At 39.4% G+C, this 21,679-nt stretch overlaps 1 long non-coding RNA gene across 3 annotated transcripts in view; it reads right to left on the bottom strand.

The window, feature by feature from the left end:
* LOC118173371 overlaps positions 1-18,289 on the bottom strand; it is a 76,424-nt gene extending 58,135 nt beyond the window's left edge. For all 3 annotated transcript variants that reach the window (XR_004754160.1, XR_004754161.1, XR_004754162.1), the window contains exon 1: positions 18,151-18,289. This is a non-coding gene — a long non-coding RNA (uncharacterized LOC118173371). The remainder of the gene's footprint in view (positions 1-18,150) is intronic.
* Positions 18,290-21,679: the final 3,390 nt, after the last annotated feature.

Here is a 21,679-nt window from a genome sequence, read left to right as displayed (position 1 = left end):
AATGACATAGTATCATACATCTCAAAGCCTTTGTGGTATCACTATTGTTAAGAGCAATGGTTTGTACATCACTCTAGAAAACTACAATTGTTTTTCAATAGAGCTGAGCATTTAAAGAAAGCTTACATGGCATCCATGCTTAAAAAAGAATTAAGGGCCAAACAAGAAAACTACAGAGCTGTAATAGAGGCAAAGATCCTAAAGTCAGCGATAATGCACAGAAGACTATTCAGACAAGTTGCACAGTGAACGGTCCAAGTGGATTTCTAAAGGGGAGGTCATGCTTAGCAAGCTTTTGTGAGTACAATAATGAGGAGCTGTTAGGACTGAAGCTGGAAATAGAATGTAGTTGACTCCATGAATGCTTTTCTATAAAGTATTATAAAACATTAGCATATAAAGATGAGTAAGTAGGGCAATGATCACACAATTCATAGGCAGGAAACCAAACTCAATACTACATCTAAGGCCAGTGATTAGTAATAGATAGGTTCCGTTTGGAAAGGAAAGGAGGAAGTGACTTGCATTGCAATTTGGCTTTGTGCAGAACCCAATTAACAAAGAGCGCACAGCTATGTACCTGCGTAGCTGGATCTTTCATATCAAACTGCCACCTCTTCCTGCAGGACCAGACATCCATCAAGTTACCCACAGAACCTTTAAGCTTGCAGCTGGATTCACCACACAAGGCACAGGGATAATGGCAGAAACTTGTTTTATGTCCCTTGCCCCATGTTCACCTCAAACTACAATAGAAACAGAAGTGCCATGAATACAAAGGACTCTCTTGTGAAAAGATATGTGCTGCCATAAACATGTTTTGGTGTGACTGTTGCTATTCTGATATTAGGTGAAGGCTCACATTCCCAAATACACACCTGGTTATAATCCCATTGAAATTGCGGAACCTGGGACAAACCTGCTACCATCACATTAATGCCAGAAGAGATCACATTTGATAATTTAGAGACACTTTCTGCAACATTTAAGTCATTCAAATTACCTCCAGTCTACTCCCAGTACACTTCAATTTTCTCTTGCATGATAAAAAAAAAAAAAATTGCATAGGTCTTGGGACTGTATTTTGAAAGGTAGCTGCATTTACACAAACATCTGTGGCCTGAACTTTCTGTTGCCTAGATGGGGAGAAACATTTCACAAAGGGATGCAGAGCTGCCAGTATGCTCAGCAGGAAACTGTATGCACCAGCCCATAAAGCAGCACTGACAGAACTTAATGAAGAGGCATGACTTAATCCTCCACCTCCTGAGGGATTAGGCACACCATTCTGGATTGCCAGAAGCACTTACGATACCTTGGATTTCACTACCATGAACCCACACCACAGTTTTGACATCTAAATTGCCCCTCTCAGAAGGAAACTGGTATCAGCCTCAAATCACTGTGGAGGTGGTGGTTATAGACAGTCTCCACTAAATACACCAGCTGAGATGATCAGAGCAATAGGAGACTTTTGTCCCAAAAATTTCCACTGCTGCAGCAAATCCATGGATCAGAATATGCCGCACCTTAATGACCATCTGGAATTTCTTTAAACTAATATTCTAATTCAGCTTTACAGTGTTGTGATCTAGAAGAGCAAGACTAGAGAAAGAACCGGACTTTCAGCACAGAATTTTGGCTTTGACTGTTGCTTTTTAGAGGGAATTTATCTGTATTAAATTCCCTTAGGGCCTTTATGTCTGGGGGACTGTCACAGGAAAGTTTTGGTGCTAGATTGACCTGCTCTATTTTCCAGTGTTGAAAGCTAAAGATTTATGCACATTAGTAAAAAGTCAAAATCTCTTTCACAAGAAGGCAGCAGTGCAATGTGTTGCCAAAAGAGCAGAGCTACTTTCTGCCATGGCTGGAATGTGTTTCTGTGAAGGACCGAGCACCACTTTGATTTAATGGAAGAGCAGTACTACATTTCTGTATATCAGCCAGGGTAAGATTAATGCCTTCTGATGTGAGACTACTGCACACCAGAGAGAACTGACTGACAGAAGCATTAACTAATGTTCATAACATGATGGTTTTACAATCAGTATCCTCATATCTTTTTAACCAAGTGCTCCTATAAAGCAGTAGGCAAGAATACATGTCACTTCAATAAGCCTCTAAAACCTAACCTCAAAATCTAGCTGTTTGTGCACAAATATACATGTGTTTGTGTACATAAACATACATTCTCTGCATGTACAGACATACATTCTCTGCATGTACTGTCTTCTAAGAGGACTACTTTTAATTACTGGTACAGAATTGCACAAAGTGAGAAGAATTATCACTTTTTTTATTTGAACGGAAAATACATTATGGATTTAGGTGTTTTCCAAAATTTAGAGAGATTATTTGTGACACTAAAGGTACTCCTCCAAGGACCCAATGGAGTATTTATGTCATTTTATACCAGGGCACATATTTAAGTTGGTACAAAAGCCTATGTCACTGCCAACCAGTAGTCATGTTGATTTACAACATACTCCAATTTGTAAGCCATATTTGAAGCCTAAATTCCAGCTTTGATTTGTCTTTTACTACAAAACTGAAATTGAGCCATTTTCAAGTTAAAGATGGAAGAAAACAATATGCTTGTAAACTCAGGCTCAGTTCTGGGCAAAAGGAGAGTGAAGAACAGCCAAATCAGCATTCTGAAGCATGTGTTGAACTCTGCTGAGCTTGAGCCTTCTCATTTATCCGTTGATGGTCTGCAAAATTCAAGCATGTGCCCAGCTTCACCAAGACTAAAATCAAAACTATTTCTACTTTCCCTCATCAACAATGTAGATTAATTCATTAAGAACTAAGCAAAGACCATCAATCTAGTTTCTAAGTAATCAATAACCAAGTCCTACAGGTTAAGATTGACCCAATCTCTATTCTCAGTGGAAAACAATTAGTGGGTCGACTGCTATTAGAGTATATTGGACCAGTTCTAATAGAGATGTAATGAATAGAATTAAAATGGTTTAATTAACGCCTGCATATTGAAAGACATACAGAATGGGCCTGTCCAGAAATCCACAAGAATTTTGATCCCAGTTTGAACCTGCTCTTCAAGCTGCTTTTCGGAGAGAGGGAAAAAAAAAAAAAAAAAAAAATCCAGTCTCTTGACTCTAGTCTCTGTCACACTATTTTGCTCTGCAGATCCCCCCTGCTCAGGGCAGCCTTGGAGGTTTTGCAGAGGCATTACCACAAGGAAGTACCCCTCTGCTGTGCCCTCTCATTTCCAAGAGGGCAGTTAAATGAAGCAGAGGTGAAGTTATACTGAAACAGCCAGTCAGATCAATCTTGCATGAAAACATGCAACCTTGATACAGTCTGGTCTACTATACAGGCTTTGTAGGGTGTAGTCAGTGTTTGAAGAAGCATTTTTCTTTTTTTTTAATCCTTTCCTCTCTCAATTTATTCATTTAAATAAAGAGCAACGGTAGATAATCACTAAATTCAGTTGTAGTTCTATTTTGTACCCAACATTATAGCAACCTAAACCCTGGAGGAGCTGCAAGCCCCAATACAAGCCATACAAAGTTTTTCTCTGCCCTTTTTTCTAATAGAAAGAAGTAAGAATAAAAGATCTCAAGCCATCAAGCCCACATATTCTCTCAGCTGATACTGGTCTTAATTTTTTTTAAAGTGTCATCTCCCCATCTCTGTTCATGTTTTTGTAGGTATGTTCTTTGCATTTTAGGCAGGTGATTCTGCTTTGGAGTTCATTTCTCATTTACATCCAGTTGTCGTCTTTGTTTGAACATTAATAATAAAAAGAGGTTTAAAAGAAGATTCATTAGACAGCAATGCATTCATTCTTTTTAAACTGAAAACACTGACACAGCTCAAGGAGCTACCTCATATCTCCAGGTTCCAGCAGACTACATGGCAGGTCTGATAACCAGCCTGCAAATCATTTCTGTGCCTGTGAACATGTTAAATATGGGGTGTTTTTCTCTTCAGTGCAAAAGAATCCTGTTTTTCCTTAAGACTTTGCTGCTGCTGCTTTTATGCTTCACTAAGGGTGGGGAGACAAAATTAACAGATTTCTGTTCATCTTTTTCTCCATAGCCACAGTTCAGAAGTGGCACTGGAGCAGATAATGTGTTTGACCTTGTGGGAGTGGTGGGGGCCTGAGGGCACCATGCTCTCGTGCTCTCTCCCTTTCTTTGGGACCCTGCAAGTGATGGACAGAGGATTACGAAAAGATGAAAAGATTCCTTTTAAGCTGCTGTTGAAATTAACTGATCAGACTCTGTCATCTGTAGGGTCCTGCTCTTCCTTTTCTTGCATTCTCCCTGCTGTGGGAATGAAACTCTGCAAAGAGAACAAAAGTGCCACTCAATTCAACTAAAAGAAGTTCTCTGAAATGGCAAGCTGTTAATGTACATACTAAAGATCATCTCCCATTGTGCTTGTCAACGAGTTTGCCAATCATTTAAGCTAACATTATCTTTTTGCTTTACCTTAAGTCTGTGAGTTGCCATGACAAAACTGAAAAAAAAATCTTCAACACTTCTTCATCTGGAGGAAGATAATTGATGACACATTAAACCTGGGTCTTTAAAGGCTAAGTACCAATCCCTGTCCAACTCAAGTCAGCAAGGTACGGCTACTTGGGGGAAAAAGAGCTCTGCAGAATTCAGACGAAATCCAGCTGCAAAAGAACAGTTAAGGAAGTCTTCAGAAGTATGTATCAGGGATACTCCAATCAGAAAGCAATACTTACAGTACTATTGCAGTACATGAATCAAAGGACATAATTCCTAAATAACTCATATGGATGGGTAGGGAAGGAAAAGAAAAAGGACAGAACTTATGTTGCAACCAGTGCAGAAAGAGGTCATGCAAGAGGGATGGAGTAGTTCTGTGGTATGAGAAGGAAAAGGACAAACACTTCAAAACAAGATTGTCAATATTCTTTGTGGGGGCTCTCATCTTTAGGCAAAACTCCTGAAATAATGGATTCCTGTACTTGTATTAGGCATGCACGCAAGACTCAACACATCACCACTCATACTAGTTAGATGTTGGCATTGAAAGTCTTTTGGTTGAGTCAGTATTGACTCAATGAGATGATTATGATAGAAAAGATTCATGGTTGAAAATAAGTGTGGTTTTCCGCAGGAACGGATGCATGGCTGGGGGTAAACAAGAAAAAAATAGCTGATGAGTGAGGTATCTCTGTGGAAAAGAGATTCATTGCTACAATTGTTTTTTTCATCTCAAGATAGCCATTAGAAATTCAAGCTTCCCATGCAAAGGTGCAACCCAGCATAAATTTGTTGAGGACTATGCTCAAATCAATATTCATTTAGATTGTACAAAGATGTCATGGCTTAGAAGGCTCTAAAATTATAACTGCTGTCAATAAGGGAATGCTCATTTGCAGACTCTCATAGATTACATTACCTGATAGCAAATATGTATGTAAGAGCAATCTAGAATATCTGGGAACTTCTGCTATCTTTATATTAAATTTGGCTTATGAGCAGCAACACTTGAGTTGTGAACTCATGTGCACACATTGGATATGCAAGGGGCTTATCCAATGATAATATGCAAGGAAGTTTAGGACGCTGAAAATTTCTTCTCTTTCCTTCTTCATATGTACATACACTAAACTACCAGGATATACACATACACTGTAGCTTCGAAAATGTTGGGACAGACTTGTAAGGAACACAGAAGTTTTCTAGTCAGAGTTACTGGCTCTTTAGAGGAAGCTCTTTACTTTTAATTATCTCTTCTTCCTTTCATCAAGATCATTAATTGGATGTGTATTTGCAGTGCTATCTGGGACAGGTGTCGTCACATATCTTTGCCCAACTCATTTGATTAATTGCCTCTAAAGCGTGCCTCTGGCTAGGGGGCACGTCACCTTTTAGTACAATCCCTGCCAGTCAGCAGTAATTTATTTGTCATGTGTACATACACAGCCCTAGCTAAGAAAGGCATGGTAACATGCATCCTTGCTGAGCTCATTCAATTAATTGCTTCAGTGGCAAGCCCCTGGCCAGGACAATTTTGGGTAACTGTGGAGTTAAATGACCCAAGCAAACATTTTTCATATACATACCAAATCCATTTACTGGATTTACCACTCACCCATTTTCTGTCACCATATACCCCAGTCCTTGCCACTCAAGCTTGGCTCCAGCTGCTGATCTCTGAGACACTGCCTGCCCTTTTGCCCCACATTCTGAGGCGAGAATATGCTAGGTGAAACACTGCTCTGTTTATATTAAAGTGTAAACTCAAATCTGATTATATTTCATTAAGTGGAGAGTGCCAGCGTTAAGAAGCTAAATGTAAACTTTACAGCATCATGTTGAATTTGTGGAATTTACCTGAATCCAATGTTGTTTCATAATGCTCAGCAAGCTGCACATTACACCAAGTATACAATTACAAAGATATTATACTTGCACACCTGAAAGATTATGTGAAAGTCAGGATGGACAGCAAGAGAGTTGCAGAAGTCCCCAGCTCAATAAGCTACAGATGTCATTCAGGCCAAGAGAAGCGTTAGGTCAGAATTGCAAGCGTACATCTCTACTGATTGTCATAAAAAGCTTAAAACCATAACCGCAGATGTGACTGATGCCTATGGAATAACAACCAGGCACACGTATGAGGGCAAGTGTAGAACATGCTGCTTGCAAGCTCACAGACAGAATATTGGATGGGATCCCTTCAGCAGAGCCCATTCCTCACAAACTCAGTGGGAGATCTGCAGTTGTCCTTAACTGCAACAGGACTCCGCCTTAATCTAGCGCTCTTAACTGATTTTACAAAGTCAGAATTGCAACTAGTACACATCACTTTAATTTCCTCCATAATAATGATTAATCACTAAGCTCACCCTCCTTCAGAAGTTACCCAGTAATGAAAAAAAGTCATGTGAGCAGGATTATAAATGTGTCTGATAAACAATTCAGCCTGACTGCCAGTGATTATAAGTTCATGACACATTATTTCACTTCAGTCTCTACATTACAGTCAGTCAAAATCATCCAAAGTAATAGTGCAAGTCATTTATGTGGCAGGAAATAAAAACATCTCAGAAAAGAAACAATATTGGGAAAGTCCTGCTGGTCAAGCTGCGGCGCCTTGGTGATGTAACACACAGAAGGAGCTGCTGTGTAAGAGCCCTTCATGTGACAGTCTCTGGCATTCCACATCTCATCAGTCACAGGAGCACGCCTGTCATCCTCAGTCTGACTACGACAGAAGCTACACGGTGACCAGGTATCCTCCAGGTTCACAAAACTGCACAAAAACTCAACTATATCCTGATTATTCTTTGGTTAAGTCACCCACACAGTCACGCATGCACAGCAGATTTATACACCAGTTTAGCAAGTGCTGTTCATTCTGGATGCAGGACCACGCTCAGACTAACTACTGCAGTGTAGCTGTATGCATTGGGAATGATACTATGATTTCTCTGGATATCAGCCACATTTATGGAGCCTTATTTATTGATCTACCAAAGGTTTCTGATACAGTTGACCGCACATTTTTGTTACAGCAATTTAAGCGTGACACAGATTTTACTGTAGCTTGGTTTAGCAGCAATATAATTGGTCACTGGGTATTATGGGGAAGCTGGCATTGCAACAGCACTGCTGTATCTGTGCTGCAAAGAAGGATGGCCTAACACCCCCAGACACACACACACTGTTGGACTAGCATCTTTTTCAGGTATAGTATATTCACTGGCAACAATTCGTGTGATTCCCCTGAGAAGTCTGTGATAAATACTGCCACTTGTGTTCTGCAATGGAAGACGTCCACAGATGGTAGCCTGGACAAGCAATGGACAACAGCAGTTTTAAATACCCTCTCTGCTCCTCTGATTCTGAACAATCTCAGTACTCAGGTCTCCAGCATAATCTTTCAGACTTTCTCTGAATGTGGCAACATTGCCCAGAAGTTAGAGTTGCTGTGTCTCTAACCCTCAGGGCTAGCGCAGCAATGAACAAAAACCCCCTAGAACTTCAATAAGTTATCTTACTCTAAAGGACACCAGTCTATATCAACATGCATGTTTTAAAAGTACACATACAAGCAAAAGAGATAGTCTTTTAGATTAAGATAAAGTGCCCTCATCACACCTTTAAACCTATGATGCCACTATCTTAATTAGTACGCATAGCAGATTAAATTTGAAGCTCAGCAATATCATGGGATCTCTAAACTGAGTAGTTGACTCAGTTTTTCCAGCAGAATATAAAATTGGATTTTGAAAGCTGTATAGCAATTGGCTATAGCTGAAACAATGGCTCAGATCACCTCCCTCAAAATTACTTCACAGAAATCATGAATGGTCCAAAAAGCCCCTTGCTGGAGGGAAGAAGATAGAAAGCATTCCTCCATAAAGCCAAGACGAAAAAGAGGTGACTTCTTTCATCCCAAAAGATCCTGGAATCTGTAGTATAGTTCCTTGATGTAATTTCAGACATGGATATTTGTAGGAGTTACAATGTTAGTACACATGACCAGACAATTTTAGTATTTTTCCCCCATTAAAACTGTTGCTTAAATGATTCTGTACCCTCAAAGAAAATCACTGTGTTTTCCATTCTTTTGTGTCTATTCCATTTCATTTGGGATGATATGTCCATATGTTATGTAAACAGTGAAGCTGATCTCCCTTTTACACATTTTGGTTAAAGATACTGGAACACGTTCCCTACACATTTACACACACACACAAAAGTGGCTTATGCCCTATTCCAAATTATATGTACTTACTAAAACAGGATCTGAAAATGGATAGAACTTGAGATCACACATTTATATTAAAATTAATGTTCTCAAGATTAGTCGGATTTTTTTTAAGTAAATCATTCATTTACTTGGATCCTTGCTTCACATTAGAGAAGATGATTGTACAGAGATTTTAAATCAATTTTTGAGTCTTTTTCTACTGAGGATTAAGCTTGATGATTAAAGGGACTTTATGTTAATTTCAATAAAATTTTGCTTCCCTTTTCACTTTCTATTTTATCAATTTAGTATGAGAATTTTGCACAGTCTGAGAGCTCAGCTCTTGAGGACTAAGATGACAATTTCTTGGTAAACTGCTTTCTCTCTTCTACACTGACTATGATAGAGGACTTTAGCACTGGTCTCTCTCCCCTTTGACACTAACCTGCTGGAAGATTCCTAATGTCCTCCTCCCACCCCACTGTTCTCACTAAATATATTTTGACAAAAGATCAGAAAGGTGAATGACCAGCACATCCCTATGGCTACTGTGGGTTACCCTCATTGCTGCTAAAGAGAACAAATACAAATCACAGTCTGAGAGCAAAAGCCAAGAATAACTCACAGGCAGCACCGCTGGTGCCTTTAGAAAGCTTTTCACACAATAATGAAAATCCTAGATACTGCTAGACAACATAAGAGAACAACAAACCAACTGTAAATCTCAGTCTCAAGCTACAGTGACTGTTATCAGAGTCTGCATTATGATAGGCCTGGAAGACCCAACCTTAAAAACCACAGAAGAAAGGGCAGGAAAAGACTCCAGGGTCATCAAGCCTATTTCCTACCCCAAGGCAACAACAACAGGCCTAGCACTACTAAGTGGTTGTCTTAGCTGGTCAATAACTCTGCGCTTTGTACAGGCATAAAGAACAAGTCCCTGCACCAGAACAGTTCATAACTGAGAACAAGACCAGAAGGCAGGCAGAATTCATTCTTCCTGCATTACTAATAGGCAACACAGGGCCCTATCCAAAGTCTGTCTCCAAATTCTTGAGCAAAACAGAAAAAGAAAGCTATCTTTCTTCCAGTCAGATGATAACCCAAAACACAGCCCTGCACACCACACCTATACACTCTGTGTATATTCAACAGCCTCCAGCTTCAGTGATGTTCTTGCAAGAGGCTGGCTGGGATCTGGGCTCAGTTCGTAAGGCACTGCATCTCCAAGTGCTTTACTGAGTTTAGTGCACAGCTAGTGCACTGAGTTTAGTGCACAGTTTTAAATGCACAGCAGAGACTGATGAAGCAACATGTAAGCAGACCTCGGAAGTCCCAGGGCAAGACTAGGTAATAAAACTGGTCCAGAGTACAAAAGCAACAAAGGAGGCTCTTCATCCAGCCAGGAGAGAAGAACTGAGAGTAGAGAGATTGGCATCAACACAGAAGAGTAAAGCAGTTTGGTATTTTACACAGAAGGATGAGCTAACAGCCTTTAAAAACCAAGAGCCTCCATTTCTTCCTAACTGTAACACTGATCATCTCTGTGATAAACAGCCAGCCACCTTTCTAGCCAGTGCCCTTGCTTTCCCCACTCCCTGCTGGCTTCATCAGGAATTCTTCCGTGCAGGAACAGTCTCTTACTACATAATTCCCCAATACTCTGTCCCGGGGGGGTCATGAGCTCAGCTGGATCCTCTGTTCCCTATTCTCATGCAATCAGTCAAAACAAAAATCAAGAGGAGCAGCAATTGTTTTTAACAGAATGGAGGGTTTTTGCATTTATTTTCTTGGCAATTTGCTTAAAGATTAGATTTTACTAATTATAAGTATCCACAAACACACAAAATTTCACTTTCCTTTCCTAAAAAAAAAAATCTTTTAAATGAAAACGGATTTGCCAGCCTTTGTCACTGGAATTTCCATTTTCACCAAGTACACCTTGGAAGTGCTTAAAATTTTGTCCAGTTCTAAGCACAATACCAACTTTAAAGACAAAATAACAAAGGCCAAGCCAGAGGCCACATAGCTCAGCAAATGGTGAGGGCTGAAAATACTCTCCAAGCCTCATGATCCCCACTACAGGAACTTGCTCCTTAGGCACCTCAACCCACTTTGCTCCGTACCTGCATTGAGAAAAGGTACATAAAAATATCAATGAACAGAATGTAGGAGATGTCAGTTAACACCTCTGAGATGTTGCAAGTCTCTCCCTTATCCTTTTTAAGGTGAATTTATTTTTATTATGAATTTATTTTTAAGGTGAATTTATAAAACAGGCCCTCCTCACCATAGACTGTGGAATTTTTGCCCTTAGGAAAATGAGTAGATTTAAAACCCAACACCTAATGATTTAGCAGAGCCAGAAGCAGGAGCTATTCAGTGACAAAAATGGAAGAATTTCAACATTTAATTCTGAGAAACTTAACATTTTCATCTTCCATAAGCATCCCCAAGAAAAGTATGCCTAAAAAAAAAAAAAAAAAAAAAAGATATTTTAAGTCATTTTTTAAAGGGCTTTACAATCCTGCTGAGGCCTGTGCCTTTGGACTCACGCCAGCACAACTGAAGGATTACTCTGGATTCCAGCCATTCATTCTTCACCATGCAGATTTCAAATTCAGAAAATATACATATTCAGAACAGAACAAGAGGGCCATCCCTTCTCTCTTGCAGAATACCCTGGTCTCTCTCTCTGTCTGAGGGAACTACCAACCACACAGCAGTACAATGCCATATGCATCAACGTACCCTAATACAATTTGTCTCCTCACAATAAAAAATAGAGGATCATATGCTAATCTACTGCTCAGTACTATTCTTCAGTTCTCACATAGGTTATTCTGTAATGGTAAAAAATGGCATAGAGGCTGCATTGTCCTATTCTTTAGGTAAGCAAGGATCCTTGTATTTCTTTCAGCAGTTTGATTATCACTGTTACTGTTCACTGTGTACTCCTACGCTTTTTTTGGGAGATGTGTAGGTGAAAAGGCTTGTCTGAGGAACCCTCCAAAATCAGTCTGGATCAAAAAATATATATATATTCTCATGTACTAACATGACTGTTAAATGCACAGAAGCTTGTAGCTTCATAGCAGTTTTGAATGCAGAGATGCTACAAAGTCTTTTTTTTCTAATAAAGATCGAAAATCCTTTGTGTTCATCTAGGGTTTTGAGCTGAGCCTAGAGTTGAAGCCAATGGTATCTTTTTCATAGTATAGGGTTCTTAAGATGCCTCTGAAGCTTTTATCAGATATTTCAGCACACAGTTATTGAGCACAGGTGCCAAAATACAAGAGTACTTCCATCTCTGTCTGCACTCTTCGATGGAAGAAAACAGGTTCTCTGTTCTGTGCCACTGCTGCCATCCAGAGCCGGTATGAATGGATGTTTTTTGAAAGTCTGACTCCAGCAGTAGGATATCTGCTAGAATTTCATGCTGTAGCATTGCTAGATTTTATTTGCTGCATTTGAAATGCCATCCTTTTTCCCTTCAAACAAATTGACCATTAGAGAACATCCTCTGTGAAAACAGCTCAGAGAATGCTGGCACTTTGAATGTTATGCTGGAGGATGGGGAATTTGTATCTTTTGATGGAACAAAGTCACTGGCTTTACTTTGCTGTCACTTTTTGTTAAGCATGTGTCCAGCTTCATTTACATGCCTGTCAACATCCCTTTTCCCTTGCTCGGGAACACTGAGGCCAATACCACAGAGCTCACACTGTAAATGGAAACAAGAATGCATCTCTGTATATTTATACACTCACAGCCCTGATGTCATTGCCAGGGGGCAACCAGAAGGAAAACACCCATGCATTTTAACTATGACAGGCACTTAAAACCAGCTTTTCTAAATGTGGTCCCAGGAATATGCAGATTTAGCTTCCTAAATAACCAAATCAGTCTTTGCATGCACCAAGAGCTTCTTGTTGTTGTTTAGAAGGATAAAAAGAGGAAAAGAGGCACACATCCAGCAGCAAAATGCAGGATCTGTTACATGAGTACTATTGACATTGTTTTGTTCTCTTCTATTTTCCTAATAAAGACAGCTTCACAGCAAGCCGCCTTTTTTATAAAACTTCCTTCCAACTAGTTTCAGAATTGCAAAGTCAGTCAGAGTTTTACAGGTTGGATTTAGTTCCCAAAGAAATCAGAGCTGTACTTGTTGAGAGCCTAGGCCTGGGTCCACTCTGGTCACATCTGTAAAACGGCACACGTACCAGAGGATGGTTACCTGAAGAGGGGGGGGGGGGGGGGCCAAAAAATCATCCTTTCAGAGTAACGCTGCACCAGGTAGAAAATGGGTAAGGCAAGAACATGGGTAGGATTTAAAAACAACTAAAAATATCTTTTCATATATAGTATGATGCAAAAAAAAACATTTCTAGAATGTGCAAGGGATGCAGGACTGCATATACCAGCCTTACCCCTGTGGTGTTACTGAGGTTACCCAATCCACCAGTACCTGCCATACACAGGATGGTCCTTGGGAGTCAGAGCCTGATTCAACTGCAAATACTCTCAGTAGCACTGTCCTGCAATGCTGTTGTGTTAAAATAAACAGAACCAGTTAAAGCTAGAAATAAGTATAAATAAGAGAGGCTGAATTCAGCCCATAATGGCTTCAAAAATATGGTTAGTATTTTTAGGCAGCATGGGGGCTGTTGTATCAAACTGCTGAACGCAGTAAAGGCATTCATTCACTTCCACAAAATGCCTGCCTCATGACAGCCTGTCTCAGTCACTTTAGACTTATTTGACAGTATTCTTGATAGAATCAAATTTTTCTAAATTCACAAATTCAGCAGGGAATCTCGCTTTGTTTGCGACTTTAGAACATTACCACTTTCTAGACAAGTTACTTACTACTAGAACTACAATTCCAATTTATTTTTGTACACCTCACTGTTAATAATAGTGGAAAATGCATCAAGCTTATTTAACAGCATATAAAATAATTTTTCATGTGATTTCTAAGGACTGTATTTTACATTTGAGTGATGACAAATTTAATCAAATCAATCTTATGCTCTGAAGACAAGTATTTAGTTTAGTATTTTAAACTACATTGTAGCATTCTGTATACAGGAATAGCCAGGGCCTATCTCTGCACCTGAATCAAGACCAACTCCACTTCATTCATATGCGTATCACCTTTGAGAAGAAAGGTGTTAGGATGGGATTCAGCAGGTGGCACTGTTACACATAACTTATCAGTGTTTTTTTGTTTGTTTTTAAACAAATAGGTGCACTTTTTGATTTGCATGTGGATTATGCCTTTGTCAGTTTTTTCCAGTGAAGTTCCTTTCTGGAGGACAGGAAAAAGAGAAGTACAGCTCTTCCAAACTGAATGGAGGTCCTCTCTCTGCTTTAATCCGTCTCACAAGTCTGCAGTTGAAGCAGATGTTGAGGTTTGCATTGGAAACACTGGCAAACATAACGCATTCAACTTTAAGACCATTTCTGCTTCAAGAACAAGGTGTATGTTTAAATAAAGCTCACACCTCTGTTAATACAGCAATTATCTGTATTACTCAGCTTCCAGCAGGGTGTCAGCTTCCAAAACTTTCTGAGAGGGAATGCCTTCAAATTAACATGTTCACAATATTCAGTAGCAGTTAAAAAAAAAAAAAAAAAAAAAAAAAAAAAAAAACGTTGAGGACCTACCTAACCCTATTTCTTATGTTGACATGACTTTATTGTACTGAAATTAGCATGTTTCTCTACATGAGCACGAGCAGGTCTGTTGGGGTTAACAACGTAAGAAATCTGGGGCTACTACTTGGACTCTAGACTTTTCTCTTGCCTTTGTGTTTTTTCTGGGTCAACTGCACTCCAGCCTGAACAGATATGAGAAAGGACTTCCTTTCAGTATTGATGCTTCTTGGCTCGGCACCCTCTGTCATCCCCCAAGAGGAGATGCACTGATCTGCATGCAGTTCCAACCAACGAAGAGTAAGAAATTAGGAGAAGCCTTCTAACCACAAGGAAAAAGAGATATCTACAGCTTTGGCATATCCATCGGTCTCTAGTCTACTTTTTAAAGCTGCCAAGCACCTCCCAGCAACGTGCACAGCAGCATATGAATTAGTGTTGAGGATGGAAAGCTGGTCTCTGTGTTCCAGCTTTGTTTTCCTAGATTTCTCTCATTCATCAGCTCCCACTATCAGTCGTGGCAGAATTATTTACTGAGCTGCTTCCACTCCACTTTCCACCAGTATGCTCTATTTCCAGAGTATCTGGATCCACTACTGACTGCCCATCAAATCTTCCCAGTAATTTTTAAAACATCACCTCAATTATAAGGAATTGTTTCTTTATCACTGCTACAAGTACTGCCAGGAATAAGATTTTGAATCCATGCACAACCAATAACAGTAGATAATGCTTCTGAATGAGATCCAGGATTTATTTTTTCTATCTACTTGCATAAAACTCACCAAACATGACACACAGTAGTTCCCCCACCCCAGCCCCACAAGGTGTTCAGACTGAATTGTTCCAGCATCAAAAGCTCTGAACTCCTGTCTAGGAGGTTGAGCTGAGCAAATAACAGGCAATGCTGCCTAAGCTTTTGAGGGAAAGGCAAGGATGTGGAAGCATCAGGAAAGATTTATGAGGGAGAAGAGTCTTGTCTATTTTGAGACAAACCTATGCTGAGATTAAAATAGATGATTAGTGAGATTTAAAACAGATGTTTGAACCAGGGAACCACAGACGGGAAGAGTCAGGTGACATCTTTCTACAAAGGCTAAGGAAAATAGGAGGTATAAAAGGAAGATTGCTATCTGTTGCAGACACTGAAGTAAGGGGTCTCCACAGCAGGTATCCTGTGAGAAGAATTTGAGAAAGTTTTTAAAAAAGGAATCAGACTGTTCCATTTTGTTTGGTGTGTTTATTAATTTTCATGAAAAAAAAATAAATAGAACTGAGAGGAACTCAGGCCTCTGCGTACGAGCTTGAGAGAGAGCTTTGCAACCTATAGTGGGAACAATTTAGATATAATTTGTTCCTGGATACTAGACAAGGAGATTGCTCTTCCAAAGATATGCCTATTGCTGTGAGTTAGCACTTGCTTTTTGAGCTCATGTTCATTCGTAAAGTGAAGCCTTAGACACCAAGATTAGCATCAATGTTATACATAAGCTGCTTATTTGGGAATGAATTCTCCATCACCAAGATTCCAGTGACCTTCATGGGACACGGCTGATTTCCATGCCTGTGAGTTACTCTGATAGGGAACTAATATATGCAATTTGAAGGCTGTACGTAAGCAAAGGATGCCAGCAGAGACAACTCAGAGACCAGTATCAGATGGGCTCAAAGAGACTTTTAGTATTGCAGGACATGCTGGGCTATTCTCTCTGTAAAACAATACCATCTGCCTTCCCCCTTTAAAAATTAAAATTCAAATGAAAGCATAATTCTGACTGTTTCAGCCTTTATCAAACAACTGTTCAGCACAGCATTAAATAGTATGAAATAAGGACTCTTGGAGGACTGTGCATACTGCATGAAAGCATTCATTAAGTCTAAGTTATGGTTACTTCTGCTGTCAAGTCAACAATGCACAATCAGTGGTGGCTAAAATTTTAGCCTGGTGTGTTAGACTAACAAATAGCTTTCGAGCCTGTATAAATCCTGTTTCCTGCTAATGAGGACAAATTATATGTCACCATGGGATTAATTTCTTTCTTTCCACTAAACAAAACAAAAAAAAAAAAAAAGGAAGAAAAAAAATAAGGAAGAAACTTCTTGCAGATACAACTTAAAAACTTATCATGATTTTTGCTAGAAAGAGCACTTCTGTTTACAGTTCAGTGCTCTGGTTTAGCATAAGATCACAGAGATGGGAAAAAGGGAACGACTAGCAGTTTGGGACTGAAACACATCCAGATTCTGAGATTTTGAAAACGAAGAATAAAATAATTTGATATTCATGCTTATGCATGATCCTGTAAGTGCTCCATGTTGCCATAAATGTATGGACTCACATGAAAATGAGGCATCTCTGAAGCTCGGGTGCATTGAATCTAGATACAGGTTTAACAACCAGGATCATCACTAGTTTGGATAGTCATCTTACAGTAGCCCAGACTATCAGCTTGAGCTATTAGGTTTTACTGAATACTCTTCCTGAAGTCCATAGGCTGCTCTTTGCTGGCTTGACAAATGCCAACTCAGTCATTCAAAGCAACACTGCAAAACAATGTCCCTGTTTTATTTCTCTTACTGTACCATCACCCCCTGTGATCTGCTTTCTATAAGGTGCAAAACCTTGTCTCTCCCACTGGACACCCATGGTGTCTGTAATAATGCTACTGATGCCTGTTCATGCAGCAACACTTGTTCACGTCACCTCAGAACATTTTTTTTTAATTATTATTTCCTACCTCACAGTCCCATACAGCTCAGACATTCCCAGCAATGAGCCCCCCTTCCCTTTGCTGTGACACATACAAAGTATTTAACAATGAGCAGCCTACTAGCACTATCTGATGGCTGCCTGACACACTAACCAGGGCTGTCTTATTAATCTCAGGTGCTCCCCATCTGCCTGCACCCAGTTGTGTTCCTACTACTTTCCACACTATTTCCTTCACATTTCAATTCCTACCACTGTAGGACTCTGGCCCACTATGGACATACTTAGGTGTTACTATAGCGTAACAACACGTCATTACATATATTACTTTGCCATTAATGTTAATATAAGAAAAGGAAATTCTCTGTGCTCCAGTGAAAGAGCAGACTACAGAATTAGCCATAGATCCACAAAAGAATCAACTGAAACAGAACTACATGGCAAAGCTGTATTAACAGATCCTAGATGCAAATTAAAACTTAACACATATCCCAAGGCTACAGTGATGCAACTTTTGATTTCTCTAATATAAATTATACAATCACTTTAATACCACCTATGTTATTAACATATCATATTTATATTGCACTCTGTGCCTTGCAGGCAGAATTCCTAGCAGTAAGAGCTAAATTTCCACACATTTTAGAAGTTTATCTAGAAAGCGTTAGGCATACGGTGTTTAGAGTAGGAATTGGGCATGACACCACTGGTCACATCACCACAGATTACACAAACAGCATACAACTCTTCACAGAAGAGGAGGTTCATGTATCAGGAACAAAATGGGAATCACACCAGGATTCTACAACTAGCATGCTTCCTCAAGATCACTAAAACAAACAAACAAAAATACATAGTTTGCAGTCCAGACCATAGAGTTGGATCAAGACAAAGCAGCCCATGCTTCTGCAAAGCTGTACTTTTCTGGTGGGTCAAGAACCCCAAAGTCCAAGCTCTACATGTGAATTGCAAGGTGCATGAGTTGACTTACGTAGGGAAAAAAGGATTGCTTTTCTGTGCGCAAGAAGGTAAAGCTTGTCAAGAAGAAAATTAAAATGAAATGATAGTCCTACCTTAACCTTATGGTGCAGCAGAATCAAGGTGAAAGCTTCCCTAAAACAACCCAACAATAACTTCAAACTTTGCCCTCTCATGTAAACACCTCTTTCTAAATTGAAGAACAGCTGAAGGCTTTAGGTTGATAAATGGAGTTTACCCTCTGATCCTAAGCCCACATGCTCCTGGGAGGTGTCTTTTTAAGTACTTAAGTGGAAACGTCTGTCAATCAGAGTGAATTACAGAATGTGATTGCAAAGGATTACATATTTCTAGGCAAGAGAAGTCACGAATTACTTGATAGGTTGTGTTATAGGAGATTAAATCATTTTTTTCAGGTGAAAAGACTTAAATCTTTGGGTTACTACAAGACGTTACATTTCTCCCTCAAAGTGGAATTAACCAGTTTGAGTCAGCTCTAGTAAGGAAGTTGATATAGAGTTATCTAGCAAAGGGCTCTATAAACTTCGACATGGTTATTGTTATATTTGATAGTAAGTTCTACAGACTAAGCTATGTAGGCTTAAATATTTTATATTAAGTCTTCTAATATTTTTAACTAGAACAGATATTTTTACCCATCTTTCTCATTTCTCTGTGAGAGAGCCTGCCAGTCAAAGTTGATTCCTGATTTCCCAGTCTCACAAGGATATCATCCCTTTCTCACAAGGATATCATCCCCTTCATTCCAAGCCAAATCCCTTCTAACATTTCAGAAGGCAGAAATAAAATAATTGATTCACAATTTTAGCTATAATACTTCTGAATAATTTATAGGTAGGAAGAAATAAAGAAAGATGTATAGCATATGACCGATCATATTAGCATAGGACAGACAGATAAAATGTTTCCCAGAAGAAACGCAGTTTAGTTGCATCTTTGTAGATTACACTCTGAAAACTAAACAAGCAATCACTTTCAGAAAGTAAATATTTCTAATGAAAGAACTGTGTATCAGAGTAGCTTCTCCTATCTTGTTGAATGAAACAGATAATGATTATTTTCCTTGGAAAAGTGGAAGCTCCTGTTAGCTTAGGGGAAGATGCACTGAGATAGAGCCTGAGAAGCAGGAATTCAGGCCTCATCTATCCAGCTTGCTGCTCTTTCAGAGGCAGTGATGGATGGAGCATCATGGTGGAAGCCAGAAGACAAGCTCAGTTCCCAGCTCTGCTAAGTGATCCCCTTCAAGACAGTTGGCCTGTCAAAATATTATGGTCTTCACCAGGTCACAGTAGAATTCCGTCATTTTAAAATCTACAAGACATGATAATTCTGCTTAGTATAGTGAGATCACAAAATAAAAGGAACCTGGTACTTATTCTAGATTAAAATAACATACAACTGCCCAAAGAATTACATATAATTACCCACTCTGGTTTAAATAAATAAATAAATAAATATGCACGACTCACTCCATATTTGTCTATTCTCTATGTGCCTTTGTAGCCTAGCATTCCTACTAGTAGAAATTTCCCAATATATGCTTACCATAGACCTTACTGAGAGGTGAGTAGCTAACTGGGGGTGGAAACAGTCCTTTTGTCTTCCAGCACAGCCATGCAGATTTAATGAGTGGGGCCTTTAAAGCTTAACAGGCTCAGCAGATGAGGCACATTTCACCTATTGTCTCTAGAGTATTCCCTGACTGTATCATCAGTGGAACATCCATTGTGGCAGAAGGAAAAGTGGGTTTGAGTATGAAAGACTGCACATACTACATACACACGGTAAACTTCAAGGAAAAAAAGACTATGTGAAAAATATGAGTGAAATGATTGAAACAAGACAAGGAGTGCACTATCATTCATATGTTACTGTGTGCTCCTCTGCTCCCTAATAGCATCAATCATGATGGTCACTGGAATGCACACAGTGGAAACAATACCATTGGATATTACAAAATGGTTTCTACCATTGGGTCAGACACCCGAGAGAGAAAATAGCATCAAGAGCCACTTGGCTGATTCCCTAGGAAGGGTAAAAGCATTGCCTTTAAAATTTAGTCCAAAGTGACTGCTCTTCCTTTTCTGCCTTTCCTTTCTGAAGTTGCTTGCAGGGAAGTGACAGATTCCCCATGCTGAGCCCCACTTGCAAAGCGGATTCAGGCAGGAAATAAAGGTGCTCAGTTCCTATTTGGACAAGGCTGCTATGTATTAGTCACCCCACAGAGCAGCCAAAGCAGGCTCTATCAAAGTGTCACATCTTACCCAGTCCCTGCTTAGCACACTGGCTCACCGGGAAACAGTCGGTGAAACGCTCTGCTTTCTCTTGTGTCTCTGTAAAAGCAAAAAACAAAAGTCAAACTTAGTAAGTCCTCAGGAAAAGTGAATCCAAACTTGAGATTCAACTTTTCTAAGGCTTTTTGCATGTAAGGAGGTCTCTTCTAATCACCTCTGATACTTCTTATTTTCCAGACATCCTAGATACCGCCATGAGGAAGTAGGTGATTGACTGGGGCCTCAAGATTTAATGTATTCACTGAACCTTGGTCTACTAACAGCTCATATTCATCTCAATAAGAACTGAATCAGCAGGTCACACCATGCCACCAGGATAATTACAGACAGAATGTATGAGATTTTTAAAATCCACTATTTTTTGTGTACTTTTAGTTTATATCAAGCATGAATGACAAGGAAGGTCCAAAAGGTTATAGCAGATGCTTAGCACAATAAATAGGCAGCAGAAAAATATGATAATCAGACCCACCCCTGCCATCTTTAGGGAGTCAAAACACAATTATTTTCAGTTGGAAGATTGATTTTTTTAAGTGTTTTCTGTTTGTCCAAATAACAACTCCAAGATTTGGCCCCGTTCACATCTGAACTTAGAGGTACTTCATTACAATTTATAGTGAAACTCAAAGAACAAATACACATTTAAAGCTATTTTTAAAAGTAATCACTTCTATGGTCCACAATTTCCACACTTCCATTTGGATCTTATTTCTCTGCATTTTGTTATTTACTCTGTAATTTCTGTTTATCCAAGAGTGCAGCTGTTCAGATGTAATATGTCACTTGCAGCAAGGCCCTACTTCTTACCCAGTTTTTCACAGCTAAATTCACAGGAGCAGAAGAAAGTAAGTTACTCTCTCAGTAGTCTAAATACATAATTCAATTATTATTTGTATTTTGTTACTTGAGGTTGTGAGTGGTTGATAATACCAGAGCCAGAGACACACCCTGCAAACAGACATTGGAGGCAAACTCTTCTGACTCCCAGGTCTCCAGGCCATTTGACCACTAGCCAAATTATAGGACTTTTTTTCATCAACGTGAAGAGCAAGTACTTTAGAAAACATTTACACCCACTAAGATACAGGTCTAACCTAATGACAGATCTGTTCATGTCAGAGCTAGGTGTCTACATGACTTCGCTGAATCCTGACCAGGAACAACTTTGCAGTACCTCTTTTTGAGTTGCTGGTAAGTGCTGACATTTCAGTTGTGCATATTGTTAGCATACTGCCAGAGTACTAGGAGCCAGGCACAGGTTCCTAATATTACCAGGTACTCTTGGGTATCAAGTTTTCTTCCATGAAAA

The sequence above is a fragment of the Oxyura jamaicensis genome, chromosome 12 (assembly GCF_011077185.1).
Source record: "Oxyura jamaicensis isolate SHBP4307 breed ruddy duck chromosome 12, BPBGC_Ojam_1.0, whole genome shotgun sequence".
In the NCBI taxonomy this organism is placed as follows: Eukaryota; Metazoa; Chordata; class Aves; order Anseriformes; family Anatidae; genus Oxyura; species Oxyura jamaicensis.
The sequence above is the reverse complement of the archived record's forward strand: the minus strand, read 5'-3'. Positions and strand labels throughout refer to the sequence as shown.